The sequence below is a fragment of the Fukomys damarensis genome, unplaced genomic scaffold, assembly GCF_012274545.1.
Source record: "Fukomys damarensis isolate Sample0158 unplaced genomic scaffold, DMR_v1.0_HiC HiC_scaffold_2, whole genome shotgun sequence".
NCBI lineage: Eukaryota > Metazoa > Chordata > Mammalia > Rodentia > Bathyergidae > Fukomys > Fukomys damarensis.
This window is the reverse complement of record NW_022900914.1, coordinates 34,762,565-34,779,039: the sequence shown is the minus strand read 5'-3', so window position 1 is coordinate 34,779,039 and position 16,475 is coordinate 34,762,565.

Here is a 16,475-nt window from a genome sequence, read left to right as displayed (position 1 = left end):
GTAATTTTCATTAGATAGGCCTGTTAGAATGGGTATGATTTCTCATTAGCCTTAATAACATTCTTTACTATTTCATAGGGCAATCTTTCTTGCAATTACTTACCAGTTGCTTACTTTAAAAATGATTATTTCATATCCAGTTTTGAAAAATAGTCTTGAAGTACAATTCTGCATTCACGTATTTTTCTTCTAAGTGCCATTCCATCTTGTTATACTTTGCATCTCGATAGGAAATTAACAGTATTTATTTATTTAGATGGGGGTATTATTATTTTGCCTAGGCTGGTTTCACTCTTCCACCTCAGTCACTAGAGTGGCTAGAACTGCATGTGTGCGTCACTGCTTCCAGATATCACAGTTATTTTTATCTTCTATTCATGCACATTTCAATTTCTCTAACTTCCATTATGATTTTGATGATTTTTTATTTATGTTTGGCTTTCTGCAATTCAGTTTGATGTACTTGTATAAGCAAGTTTGTGCTTATATTTATTCTGTTTGTAATTTGTAGAGCATTTTAAAGATGTAGTTTGATATATTTCATCAAATTCAAAAATATGATATCTTTGTCCCCAACCTCTTTTTCTATGATTTTGGAACTCAAATTATGTATATTTGTCTGCATATTAATGAAACTATGTTGAGTTTCCTAAAAATCTCCTTTTTTCTTCTTATACTACATACTAACTCTAGTCCTAGCTTGTCACTGTTCCATCTGATATTTTAAAGATCCAACAGAATTTGTATTTTACATATTTTATTTATGCATTTGTAATTTCCCTTTGAGACTATGTTAATGCTTGTATTTTCTCCCCAAATACTCCGTATGTTCAATAATTTAACACATATGTTGAGATGTGTTTATCTTTTGCAAATTTCTTGTACATACTCGTACCTGTTTTTTAAATTTCCTGTCTGTTAATTCAAACATCTGTGTTATCTTTGGGAATGCTTCAAACAAAATGTAATATCAAAATCAACTTCTATCCTGGTAGAACTCCAAAGGCTAGTATTAATTTGCGACCTTGGTGTTTTAATTAGATCCAGGTTTTCATGGCTGCCTTCTAAATTATATCCTGGCTTTGTTAAAGTAATAATTGGATGAGTGCAGGACAACTAAAATCACACATTTTGGACTCCTTTTCAGAGTATTCCTCCATTCCAATATCTTTACTTGAATGTTCTAACCATCTTGGCAGCCATGAGCCTTGATTTATTTTTCTTCTAACTTGTGAAATCACTGTTCCTTACAGAGGATTCAGTTTCCTTTGCAAAATTTCTCTTTGTACAAATGTAAGGTAAATTCACAAACATAATAAATTTGTTTATGCCAAAATGTACTAATAAAATAATTTGAAAATGCTTAGATGTTATAATGTACTTAATCCATGAATGATTAAAAACACCCTCTGCTATGCTATGAAATGCTTGAAAAGTTTCAGTTAATATATTTTGTTCATTTTATAAATTTCTATAATGTAAGGGTATATCTAATACTCATTGCTTCAACTGGGATCACAAGCTAAAATTTCAAGCATTATTATTTTTAAGACAATTTTCTCAGTGTTTTAGAAATATAAATTTATTTCCTGCTCTTTAAAACATATGAAACTTAGCATGTCTACGAGCTTAACTTATTCAAAGTTATACAAAGTATGTAGAAAATAAGTTGAATTTTAAATTCAGCTCAATCAGAATCTAAACTCTTTCTTTAAAATTTATATTGATGAGTTGGAAATATTTAATAACCAAAACATTTGTTCAATAAAATCTTCTAAGACGTCTAATAAGTATGTTGTAATTAAAATAAATACAGCTAATTCTTCTCAACCCATGTTTAATATAGAGATGCAGGGCCTAGAGGGACACATACTAGGACTTTGCTGAGTTCGCATCAAGCCACTCCTCAGTGACTAGAAAAGAGATTTGTCTGATGGGCTCATAAACCTCCTTAGTTACAGTTTGCAACCAGTGTTTTACATGTGTGGCCTAAAATGAATCACTGAAGTGTCTGTGGCTGTCTTTACATAGAAGAAAGGGTTAAATGAAGACACAATGGTCACTCAAGTATTTTTTTAAAGCCAAAAGGAAGTTGCACAATTATTTTAGGGGCATCTTGAAAGGCTGTAATTGTGAAAATGAATTCATGCTTGAGCTGCAGAGTATGATGTCAGGTATAATAGAAGATTCAGTTCTCCAAATTTAAAAACACGCAGAAAATAAAAAAGTTTCTATATTTTATTTATTAAAATCTGCTTGTATTACATTGAAATAAAAAATAAATTACTGAATAAATAAAAAATAAAAGCAGGTAGATCTTAAATGCTCTCACTAATAAATAAAAAACACAAAAAGTAAAAATGACATGGGGTAATAGATATATTCATCAGCTTGATTATGGCTTTGGTGATTGTTTCTACATATATATTAAATCATGAAGTTATGCATATGAATATGTACAATTTTTATTAACAGTGCTTCAGCAAACCTGATAAAAAAGCAATGAAAACATTCTGTTGAAATTAATGGCTATGTAAAATTTGAAAGAAAAAGTACTATATATTTTATCTATAAATTGTATGTTCTACATATTTATATCTATAAAAAATTTAATGAATTTATGTATGATAAAAATAAAATCAGTGCAAATATTCTAGATAAGGTCTTATCCTAGAATGCAGAAAGGGAATAGCAGATCAAGGCAAGTCATTGTGTTGGGCGGGTAGAAAATTGACCTACCTATCCAGTCTCCAACTGATCGGCAAATGGGCTGTTTCCAAGTTTTAGCTATTAAAAACTGCCTCTATAAACATAGGTGTGCATATATCACTGTGGTATGATTCTTTTAATTCTTTTGGAAAGATACCGAGCAGAGGGATGGCTGGGTCAAATGGAACCTCTAGTCCCAGCTCTTTGAGGTATCTCCATATTGATTTCCATAGTGGTTGCACCAGTCTGCAATCACACCCACAATGGAGAAGGGTTCCTTTCTCCCCGCAGCCCCGCCAACACTTGTTATTGATTGATTTCTTGATAGCAGCCATTCATTGTGGGGTGAGGTAGAATCTCAGTGTTGTTTTCATCTGCATCTCTCAAATGACCAGTGATGTTGAGCATTTTTTCATATGTTTACTTGCTGCTTTTGCTTCTTTGTCTGAGAAATGTCTGTTCATTTCAGATGCCCATTTTTTAATTGAGTCCTTATATTGGGGGAGGCTGATAGAGCCTTGAACAAATTTCAAACCTTAACATTACTCTGAAAGGGAAGGATAATTAAGGAGCTTATGTAAATGGAAAGCGAGCTTGAAGATTCTGTAGAAATAACAAATTATAGTATTTCTATAAAATTTTTAGTATTTTTATTTTAAAATGCAAGTCATTGTGTTGGGCGGGTAGAAAATTGACCTACCTATCCAGTCTCCAACTGATCGGCAAATGGGCTGTTTCCAAGTTTTAGCTATTAAAAACTGCCTCTATAAACATAGGTGTGCATATATCACTGTGGTATGATTCTTTTAATTCTTTTGGAAAGATACCGAGCAGAGGGATGGCTGGGTCAAATGGAACCTCTAGTCCCAGCTCTTTGAGGTATCTCCATATTGATTTCCATAGTGGTTGCACCAGTCTGCAATCACACCCACAATGGAGAAGGGTTCCTTTCTCCCCGCAGCCCCGCCAACACTTGTTATTGATTGATTTCTTGATAGCAGCCATTCATTGTGGGGTGAGGTAGAATCTCAGTGTTGTTTTCATCTGCATCTCTCAAATGACCAGTGATGTTGAGCATTTTTTCATATGTTTACTTGCTGCTTTTGCTTCTTTGTCTGAGAAATGTCTGTTCATTTCAGATGCCCATTTTTTAATTGAGTCCTTATATTGGGGGAGGCTGATAGAGCCTTGAACAAATTTCAAACCTTAACATTACTCTGAAAGGGAAGGATAATTAAGGAGCTTATGTAAATGGAAAGCGAGCTTGAAGATTCTGTAGAAATAACAAATTATAGTATTTCTATAAAATTTTTAGTATTTTTATATTTTAAAAATATTAAATCAGTTCTCTGATTTAATAAGTAAGTATTGAGATGGACTCCCTATGTTCATATTGAACACTTTATGAACATATTTATCTTTACTAACATTTTTTAAAATTTAAGAAATATTTGATTAGCTTAATTCCAACATTAAAAGACTTGTATTCTGCTAAGATGCTATTTATGTGGCAGAATTTATATCCTCAAACTAAAAATAATATGTAATTTTATGTACCACTTAGAAGATGTTTTTAAGGCAAAGCTAGATTATGCTATGAATGTCTAAGTTTCCCTAAATTTCAGATATTTTTTATTATGCTACTAAGGTTCTGTGATTGCTTTGTAAAAATATTTAATCCCATTAGGAATTTGAGATAAAGATTTGATCTTTCCAGAAGCAAAAGGATTAATATTTTAGCCATTTAGATTTTAAACAGATGAAACAAAGCAATTGTATTTCTAGTCACACATTAAGTGTGCTGAATGAATAGTAGGAGTTTGTTAGCTTTCTTTTTGCTGGAAGAGGAAAAATTAATGTGGATTGGAAGATTAAGTTATGCTTTATAATTGATATATACACATTTTATACATATATAATTATAAATTATTATTTTGTAGCATAGATGTAAAATCCAGGAACTGTAGAATTTCAGAAAATCACATTTTCAAATGAGATTTTAACTTGGATCTTGATAGTTCAAATACATATGAAACTCAACATATCATTAAACTAGTTTCCTTAAGACCTAGAACTAGTTTATAGTTCAAACAGAAAAAAGATTAAATTGTGTATCATTAATGAAAAATTTTCACTTTTTCTTTTGAGGAAGTGACATAAATCAGTTATCTCCCTGTATTGGGTTTGAAGTTTCATCTTTAGAGTTTCCATCAATAGTTGGCCCTCAAATAGATATATACCCGCATATAATGCATCTTCCTCAAACACACTAGTTGTTGAATGTATTGAGTTCATTAGGCAAGGAAAGCGGGGACTAGTGCTTTTATTTCTATCTGCCTATCCTCATGGAACATGTAGGAACCTAAGAAAATGCATGATGATATAGGATCAAAGCTGTACCCAAAGATTAGAAGATTCTAAGACTGGCTGGAGTTTAGACTCATTAAAATAATTTAAAAGTTATATCCCCATGTGTATATGTGTTATATACATTAGAGAGACACAGAGAAGGACTGGGGGGAATAAGGATACAGGGAGAAACAGAGGAAACTGATAAAGATGACTTTCTAATTAAATGAAAAACTGGAAGATATAAGGAACTGGTGTCTTGCTTACTGTTTTATTCTTTTTTAAATTTACAAAATGAGACATAATATATAATAATATGTGAAATATCATTAATACTTAGTAATATTTAAATAAACACACACCCAAGAGCTATGGAACATAATTAACTTTTGTTCATTTCTGCCAAGTTTTGAAAATATCAAATAATATTATTGTACTCTATTTGTTGCTATTTACTTGAATTAGAGGAAAGATTTAAATAATCCAGATCTACTCCTGGCTGAGACACTAGTATTTCTTTCAGATGTCATAAGAATCAGCACAATGACTCATTGGTTATGTTTTGTTCTTATGCATTCTCTGCCTATGTATGTTTGTCTTTTCCATGGCTCTTTTAATGTAGAGAGCTTTCCCATCATATCCACCTCAAATTAATATTTCTTGGTGTCAGTGAATGCCCTACTACTTTTACTAGTTGCCTATTCTTTTGATTTATGGATAGTATTATATTGTTCAGATATTCCACAAGTTGTTATCTATTTGCTTGTTAGTAGATCTCTGGTGCAGGTTTGGTTTTTGTCTATTGTGTTCAATATTGCCATGACCATTCATATTATAGCATTTTGAGGCACACATATATCCATTTATCCTTTGTATGTACCTAGGAGTAGTTTTACTACCTTGTGTACCATATACAAGTTTAACTTTATGAGGAAGTAAAAACCATGTTCCAAAGGTGCTGCACTAATATTAATTTTTGTTTTCTCACCAGCAATATATGAAAGTTCTAATTTCTGCATATCCTTGCCAGCAATTAGTATTGTCTGTCTTGTTATTGTCAGCATTCTTAAGTTCATTGTCTCTAGAAGGTGTGCAGTGGTGTATCTTTATATATAAATACTTTCAATATATTCTCTTCAAGAGTACCAGAAATATTTACAAAATTTACAAAGTTTAAGCACTTGAAAAGAAATGCCTTTATCTCTGCTAATTCTCCGTGTACCAAATGTAAATACATCAAAATATCAATAGGGAATTAGGCAAGGTTTAAATTAACTTTATAGATCAATCTATGGAATATTGGCATGACAAGATCTTGAAAATTCCAATGTATGATTTCAATATATTTACTCATTTACTGAAATACTACTTGATCTCTTATTTTTTTATTAAAGATTGCAAACGTACATGACAACAAGAAATGAACATACTAAATACAAATTTCAAATATACATATTTATGACAGCAAAAAAGGTTATGAAATAAAAATTTATACAACACAAACTGATAATCCAAATACATTATTAGTTTGATATGATCTTCAAACATTATATGTTCTTTCTCATTTTCTTTAGAAATATAATATTTTTGAAATATTGTATTTACAAATAAAAAAGTCACATATTATAGTTGAGATACTGTTCTCAAAATTTTATGATTTATAAACTCCTTGATTATTAATTTGATAAATATTATATTCTTGATTGTATCACTTACATTTTCTAATAAAACTTCCCACAAAAAAGAAATATACTTATATTTGAAATTCAAAAACAACTAAAAGAGTTCACATTTTTAAGATCAGATTTTTCTGTTTCTTTATTATAGCCCATACTTATTTTTGTTATATTTTTATAAGCACAATGATAGAATTTAACACCAATACATATGTAATATTCTTCCCAAACAAATGACTATGAATTAAATCAAGCATATAATTTAGAGAAATGATAAGGTTGGCAGAGAAACTATTGATATGCCAAATATGCAAAATCCTATCACATTCATGACCATGTTTCTCATTTAATAGTGCACACATATGTGTAAAAACATGCCCCCCACACATATACACAATGCATATTTTCTACAATACAATATATACTTTGGTATAATAAAACAGTGCAGTGATATGTGGAATGTTTGTGATTTGTGTGATTTGAGAAAAACTAATATCATCTGTGAGACAGTTGGAGAATTTGTAATATGTACCAGATATTAAATGATATTAATGATTTATTATCCATTTACTTAAGTATAGCTATGATAAAATTTACTTAAAAATTAATATTCATTATCAGTAGAAAATAGGTACAAAGATATATTGATAACATAACAAAATTTGTCTTAACAAATTTCCAACCAAACAAGCTGTAGTGACAGAAAAGGAAGTTTGCAGAAAGCAGAGATGAAAGAAGAGAATGACAGATTGACCTTAATACTTCTCATACTACTCATATATACCGATTTCATAAATTCTCAAATAAAAAAGCAAAGAAAATGAGAATCAAAATAACTCATCAATTTGGTAGACCAACATATAAAGACAAAGATTATTGTGTTGATAAATTTTAAAAATATGAAATGTAAAGCCTGAGATTTAGCTCTGTAGTGGTGCACTTACCTAGCCAGAACAATGTACTGAGTTTAATCCCCAGCACCAGGGAAAGAAAAAGAAAATAGAAAAAAAGAAGAAAAGAGAAAAGGAGCATATGTGCTTTCTAACATACCCAATAGATTAAAAATAAATTATTTGTTATCTCTTCCTCTTGAATTGTTCCCTTCACAAGGATGTAGTTACCTTCTTTGTCTCTTTCATTTAGTTTAGGTTTGAAATTTACTTTGTCTGTGAATAAGATTGCTACCCCTGCTTTTTTCTGGGCTCCTGTTGCATGAAGAAGTTTTCCGTCCTTTCACTTTCAGTCTATGGGTTTCTTTTTGCACTAGGTTTGTCTTGAATACAACATATTTTTACATTTTGCTTCTTAATCTATTCTGCCAGTCTATTTCTCTTGACTGGTGAATTGAGGCCATTGATCTTGATGGTTGTAACTGATATGTACTAACTTATTATTGTAATTTTTTTTTTGCCTTCTCCTTTTAGTTTCTTACCTTGCCTATGTGATTTGCTCTGTTGGGCCTCATTGAGCTGTTGCCTTCATTGTTTTTTTCTAGGATCTTGTTTAGAATTCCTTGCCGTGCTGGTTTGGTATTCATGAAGTTTCTCAGGTTTTCTTTGTCATGGAAGTATCTTGTTTCCCCATCCATTTTGAAAGAAAGTTTTGCAGGTTACATCAGTCTAGGTTGGAGGTTGTTTTCTTTTCCTACTGGAAATGTCTCATTTCAGGCTCTCCTTAACCTAAGGGTTTGTGTTGAAAAGTCTGCTGTGATTCTGATGGGCTTTTCTTTGCATGTGATTTATTTCTTATCTCTTACTACTTGCAGACTGACCTTGGGCTGCAAGGCCCAGATTGAGTTCCCCAACCTCCTTAGGGTTGAACTCTACTCAGTTCTACTACATACCGCCCCCCTTTCTTAAAGCTGTTCAAAGTTGGGACCACCAGAAAATACCCTTTATGACCACCTCTGCCTCTACAGAGTAGATCTAAAGACTGGCACAATCAGGAGGTTTGAAAGCCCGGGGGGGCGGTTTGGGGAGGTTCAGGGGTGCCCTCTGTGCTACCTTTCAGGTGCTGCAGATGGTGGCAGCGGTGCTGGCAGGGGAGGGCGCAGCCAAGCAGGCCCTCTGGTGCTGGAGATGGCGGCCCCCGGCAGGGAAGGGCGCATATTTGATCTCTTATTCAGTACTTTTTTTCATATTTATAAAAGACTTGATACTTATAAATGCATAATCTAGAAACACTATTGGATCTAATAAATTTAGGAATGCTATGGGAACTATGATAAGTCAATACAAGAAATTCACTTACTTTTCTGGAATGTGGCTATGAACAAGTAAAAAATACTTTTGTAGTAACATACAATAATATCAAGAAAAATGAAATATTTAGGTATAAAATGAACAAAGTCCATACAGGATCTGGATGTTGATAATTACAAACACTGAATAAGAAGCCAGGATTTAGCTCAGCAGTTCCACCACCTGCCTTGCAAGTACAAAAATATTAGTCTTACAATCATTTTTTGTTTTTTGATACTGGGGATTGAACTCAGGACTTTGCACTTGTGAGGCAGGCTTGGTGCCACTGAGCTACAGTCTTGTTATATTTTTTCCCACTATTTCATTAATTCAAGATAGTGTCCATTTCTGTCACTTAAAATGATATTTTTAACTAATACATTTTCTAATACTGTATAATAGGTTATAAATTTAGAAATTAATTTGCAAATTGGAAATGTGAACATATTTCCTTCTCTTGGCCCAGGGCTTTTCTATGCATATACACAAATTATATACATAATAACAAAGCAGAAAATAAGCACAAACATTTCTGTAAAATTTTAATGCTTCCTATATGCCCTGAGAGATTATGCAGGATCGTTAATTTTAGTATTTCAACTGGAGAATGGAGAAAGCTCACAAACTGTAAAGCAAAATACTGTAAAGGTCAACATTATATTCTTTACTATTTTACCTTCAGAAACTAGGGTAGAGTATGGAACACTGCAATTGGACAGTACACGCTAACAGAAAGAAGAAATGAATGAATGCATGCATATTTAAGAAAAGTATCTTGTTGCAAGACAAGTTTCTATAAATATTTTGATACAGATCCTTTCTCAGCATTTTTCTATTGAATGTATGTATTTCAAGGATGAAAGTGTGTCATAAAGCAATTTATGGTCACTTTTCTTATGAACTGTAAAGTAAATTTCTAGCATGGTTACATCTATTCACATATTTAATCAGTATGAGAGAATACTGGCTTTCCATTTTCTTGACATAACTTAATATTGTCATCAGTTTGCATTTTAAATATCCTAGTAATTGTGTAGAGTTAACTCTTTGTGGTTAATTCACACTTCAGTTAGCAGCCTCTCTTATTGGTCATTTGGGTATTTAAATGTTTCCTTTACATATTTTTATCAATTCTCAGAGTTGGGGTTACTCTTATATTAATTATAAAAATAGTTTTATGTATTTTTTCTTTTTATTGAGTTTATTGGTACACTTTAGTTATACAGTACAGCTACCTTTATATGACAGGTCTTTGTTCTCATTTTTTTCCCCTTGTCCCTGCCCTCCTTCACCCCCTCCTCATTTACAAACACTTTATTTCCATTTTTTCATTTTCTCATATTTTTTCTTTTCCCTTATTCCTTTTCCCCTACCCTTCCCACTTTCCCTACACCTTTAGCCCTTTTCTTCCTATTTCACATTGTCATTTATCTCATTAGGATCTTGTGTACTATTATAGAAATGTTTTATGTATTTTTATTTGAATTTTTGGTGAAACAGTTTACAAATATCTGCAACATTATATTTGGCCTATTTTCTAGAGGTTTTTTGGTTTGTTTGAAACTCAAATTGTCAAATATACTTATTATAATCCTTTCAAGCTGATGCCTGTGTTTATTGAAAAAGTTTATTATTCATTATGGCTACTTCAGTTTCTGGTGCAAAAACTTCTAGGATTATTTTTGTCACCCAATTCTGCTGTTTTTCAAGGAATAATGTTTGGTTGTAGTGAAAAAATAGTCTTTAAAAGTCAAAAGAAAAACATACACCTTCCCCTTTTCATATGCATATCTATCAATTTCTTTATTTTTCTCAAGCTAAATTTATATAGACCAAGATATCAAAATTTCAAATTGATGCCATTCTGTAAAGTATACTTCTTAATTCTAATCAGACCTCAATTGCTTTTTATCAATCTCTTAAGGTTTTATTTAGTCCTGTATACCACAATCCTTCCAAGATATGAAATATTTCTACCACCCTGGAAACTTACTCCCTGTTTCTTCTCAGTTAACTAGTAGCTAGAAGCAACCACTGTTTTGAGTTTTTTTCTCCCTAGATTAATTGTGCATGTTGTATATCATTAGAAACTTAATTGTAGGCACTTTTCTTCCTGGCCATATGTCTGTAACATTATACCTGTGATATTTATTTATGTGTTTAGTTGTACCAGTAGCTCATTCTTCAATACTTAGTTGTATGCTCTGGCATTAATATATGGATTTGTTATCTATTCTCCTGTTTATGATATTTTGATTTGTTTCCAATTTAGTTTTAATATGAATTAAGTTAATATGAGCTTATAATCCAAATCTTTGTGTGGAAACATACTTAATATTTAATATTCTATTTCTTTCTAGTAAGTGGCAATTAAAATTAAAATTTATGGGGCCAGGGGTTTAGCTCAGTGGTTCCACCACCCCGCCTCTGAAGTACAGGGTTCTGAGTTCTGCCAGTACCAAAAAAACAAAAACAAAAACAAAAGAATTTATGAATTCTGAAATTCTGTGACAACAGAAAATAGTTAACTTTCACTTATAAATATTGCTACACATGTGCAAATGTGCTGTGATCTATACAAATGTTAATGCTATCAAAAAACCACATATATATGTATATAAATATGTTTTATATGCTACCACACATATATTGATATATACAAGCCACCATATAGGAGCCTATGTATACAGTGTTGATATGCTAGTAATATTTGATGTTTCTGCATAATATATCAGTATATTTCATAAGCTCATTAACTATTTTATTAAATGTTAGATATCTATTATCATTGTAAATCAGAAAACAGTTATATTATTCTATTTAGCCCCTGATTTGCTCATAATAAAGATTAAATGTAACTGATATAGGATAATTTATAAGGGCAGGCTATGGCCTGGATGAATGTCCCTCAAAGTTTGCATTAAGCTTTAGTGTCCCTGCTATTGGAAGGTAGTGGAACCTGTAGAAGACATAACTAAACTTATAGGAAGCCCTTAAGTAATTGAGAATGTGCTCTCAAAGGGAGGACCTGAGTCTGACAGACTTTCAATTTCCTAGCTACTAATGTAAGCCTTTGCTGAACAATGTTCCTTTGCCATACTGTGCTGCCCTGCCAGAGGCCAAAATTAATGGGGCAAATAACTGATCTGGAAGCATCTGAATTGTGAGCTAAAATAAACTTTCAATTTTATGGTAAATTGCTTTAGATATTTCATAATAGAAATGAAAAACTGACTAAATCAGAAAATTGTTACCAAAGAGTAATTTCTTTGACTTTATACCTGAGGAGACGGAGGAACTTTTCCAATTGGGTTGTGGGAGAAAAGTTTAGAGAAAGAGACTGCAGAAAACTAGAGTGCTGTAAGTTGAGCTTTATGGGAAATTTTGGTGATGACTCAGAAGACCAGAATGCTCACAGAAATGTGGAGAATAAAGGCCATGATGGGGAAGTGGAGAGAAATGAGAGGTCTACAGGGACTTGAACTATAGGGTACCAGTTAGGTCATTCAACTACTAGGTACATGTTAATTTGGACATGTACTCTGACCTATATAAAATTTAATATAATGTAAGACAGAAACACAAACCCCCAAATTATTAAAACTACAATTTAAATTTAAAAGCAAACTAAATCTATTGTTAATGGGAAGAGAATGAAGAAGTGGAGGGAGAGGGAATGGAGAGGAGGGAAAGGGAAATGAAAAAAAATTGAGATGTGTTATGTGCATGCACCAACTCCCTAGGATGAATGTAATCATTACATACTGCAAACATGTACTGAAAATTTTAGAAACGTCAAAAGAAGTTCTACTTCTGTAGAATGTTAACACATATAAACTTTAAAAAGAAACATGTAAAATAAAATAACAAAACATTTTAGATGACAATTATGATGACTGCCATACCAAGACTATCACATTATTTTTATCTCTCTAAAATATACTAAATTTTCTGCATTAGTATAATGGCTAAGATACTATAAAATAAATATTTATTGATTACTTTGTATGCATTAAACTTATGTGACCTTATATATATTGTAAACTTTGTATCATTGTACATAACAGATTTGCTGCATATTTCCTTAGATTTATATACATTTTTATCCCCATTTACAAAAGATTTAGCTTGCTTTTTCATATTGTCTTTTATTTTGCTCTTTAAATTATAGATCTTAGGATTCTGTTGCGATTTCACCTCTTTTGTTTCTAGTTTCATTGATGTGGGTCTTTTTCCCATTATTTTCTTAAGATTGACTAAAAGATTTGTCTATCTTGTTTATTCTTTTGAAATACCAGCTCCATGACTCACTGATTTTTGTGTTGATTTTTTAATCTCAATGTCATTATTTTCTAATCTGCCTTTTATGAATTCTTTCCATGTACTTTTATTTTACATTGTTCTTATTTTTCTGGGGCCTTGTGGTCATTAAATTATTTATCAAGGCTCACAGTTTTTCTGACTTGGACATTCACAACTATAAAGTTCCATCTCAAAACTGCTTTCATTGTGTCACAGGAATTGATATGTTGTACTGGCATTATTGTTTGATTTTAAGAGCTCTCTAATTTCTTCCCTGATTTCTTTGTGACCCATTGGTTTTTCAAGAGTATGTTATTTAATGTCCAGGTGTTCGCAAAATTTCTGTGGTTTTTTTTTCCATTGATTTCTACTTTTGTTAAAATATGATCTGAGGATATTTGGATTGTTTTGATTCTTTTATATTTATTTCAGCATGGTTTGTGGACTAGTATATGGCCTACTCTAGAGAAAGTTTCATGTGCTGCTGATAACATATATCCTGTTGTTAGACAAAACATTCTATAGTGTTAATTTGTTCAAAGGTGTAGTTCAAGTATGACATTTTTCACTGGTGTTTTGTCTACTTGGCCTCTTCTGTGATAGTGTGGCACTGGGGAGCTCTTTTGTGTTGATGTTTATATTCTGTTTTATTCCCAGTAGTGCTTTATTAAGTTCAGTGTGCCAGAGATGATTCTTATCTCTTTCTTTTGAATTATTTCATTCTTCAACATTTATTTACCTTCTTCACCTTTTCTGCTAAGTTTTGGTCTGAAATCAACTTCTGAAAAATGGGATAGCCACTCCTGCTTGTTTCAGAAATACAAGAAACAAATATGTGCGGGTCATCACAAACTTTATGTTAAAAGTGCCTTGATAGCCAAAAAATTGTAATAGGACTAAGATCTACCACTCCACTTCAAGATTTGTATACATGACCTTCTTGTTCATCCCAGGCTTGTAGACAAAAGCTAAGCAAGATGAAAGGCTAAGAGGACAAGTAATATTTTGGCTCTTACCTTTCCAAAGTCTACCAGGACCAAGGGCTCAATATAACTGCTCTAAAAGTGCTAACTCTGGTAAATCATCCAATGTCCTGAGCAGGAGGATAGTAAAAGTAGGGTCACTAAAAATAGAAATGTTCCTCATGGTTCCAAGAAAAGATATATTGTCAAGCAAGAACATGACCAATCTTGGCACATAACACAACTGGTAGAGGGAAGAAAACCAGGGGAATGAATAGGATCCTTGAGCAACTCCAAAAGTAATCCCTGAGGAGCCTTCATTGGCCTTGATAAATATAGATATATTAATTTTAATTAACACAGATCTTACTTTGTCTTGGTCTTAAATACCTGGCATAAAAAAAAATCAGAATGAAAAGTAATTAATAATAATACAAACAGAGCTAAAGTAATAAAAAGGGGCTTGAAAACTATATCAACTGTTAACAGTTTCCATCCACATCTGTAATATCTTAACCAATATTTTAAAAAAATCAGTAGGTTTTCTCTTCAATCTACAGATTGATTCTTTTGCTGTACACCTTTTTAGTCTGATGTAATCCCATTTGTTGATTGTTGTTGCTATTTTCCTGTGCAGTTGAATTTCTGTTTAGAAAATCCTTTCCTACTCCTGTGACTTCAAGTGTTTTACCTATTTTATCTTCTAGAAGGTTTAATGTTTCTGTTTTGATGTTTATATTTTTGATCCATTTTGATTTTAATTAAGAACATGGTGAGAGATAAGAGTCTAGTTTCATTCTTCTACACATAACCAGTTTTCCCAACACCACATGTTGAATAGGCTATCTTTCCTCCAACATACACTTTTGGACCATTTGTTGAATATCAAATAGTTGAATATGCCTAGGGAGGATTCTGTATCCTTTATTCTGTTCCATTGATCCATGTGTGTTTTTGTTTCTTCACCATGCCTTTTTTAATCATTATTATGCTTATCTAAAATTATTTATCCTAAATTAAATTCTCTATTTTGTGTATCCAGGTTTGGCTTTTATTAAGTGCCAAATTGTGATATTATGAGTTAGAATTTAAAATTTAATTTGAATGGTACTTTACAGAAGCAAATTGGAAAGGCAAATCACTTGGAAAAATTATTCCCTGCATTTCAATGACAAATACAAAAGGATTTTGAATTATTCTTGATTTTTTGCTGTTTGTTTTTCTTCACAATCAAAATGCACATTAAATATTGGCTTCCTGAAGTGAAAAACATCCTAATATGTAGCTAATTGCAGGCTAATTCTGTTTAGCAAAATTTAGTTATTTTTAAAAAACTATTTTCTATTTCTTAAACAAGCCAGCACTAAGATGACTTGCAAAAGTCAATCTACTAAAAGGTAATACTTACATAGTAACAGGGTCAGCCTGAAATTTATACTTAGCTACATGATTTGACCTGCATTTTCTGCTGTCTACACATTATTGTGATTCACTGTCATGAAAAAAGAATGAACAAATAGAGAAATGTAATACTACCTGAAACTCATACGTAATCCTGAGAGATTAGTGCTCAATTAATAGTTTCAGAGGATTTGAAGCTTCTATCTTATCTGTGCCAACCTTAAGCACGTCAGTACCTTATTTTCCCATTGTCTGCATTGCTTTCATTAATTTAACACTAATTAAATCATTCAATTGATACAAACAATTTGTGTCTAATAGCTATTCACATCAATTTAAAAGTTTCAAGTAAGGGATTATTAAGGAACATGGAATAACAGTGATTTTTAAAAATTTTTCCGTGAATATAAATCTATTGATTAGCATAAGGTAAATATGAGAAAGAAAAGCTCCTATATTCTGTATAGTTTCAACATATGTTTAGAAAGTTGTTAGAATTCAAGAAACAAGTCTATTATTTTAGTAATTAGGAAGAATTTTCTGTTTGAGGTCTTCCATGCATCTTTTTGGCCTTTTGGAATGTCTATCTTGGTGTAATTCACTAGTGTTTCTTAAACTAACTTGATAATCTCATGAAAATACAGATTCTATTTGTATGGGGCTAAGAAAGAGCCTGAGAATCTGCACTGTATTTCAACGACTTCTCTGTTGATGTTGGCAGTCCACAGACCACAATTTAATAACTAGCTCTTTTAGCATTTATAGACTGACACAATGTTTCTTTCCTTCACTCATTATTTTATGTTCATTAAAATACCTCCCAATTGAGATAACCA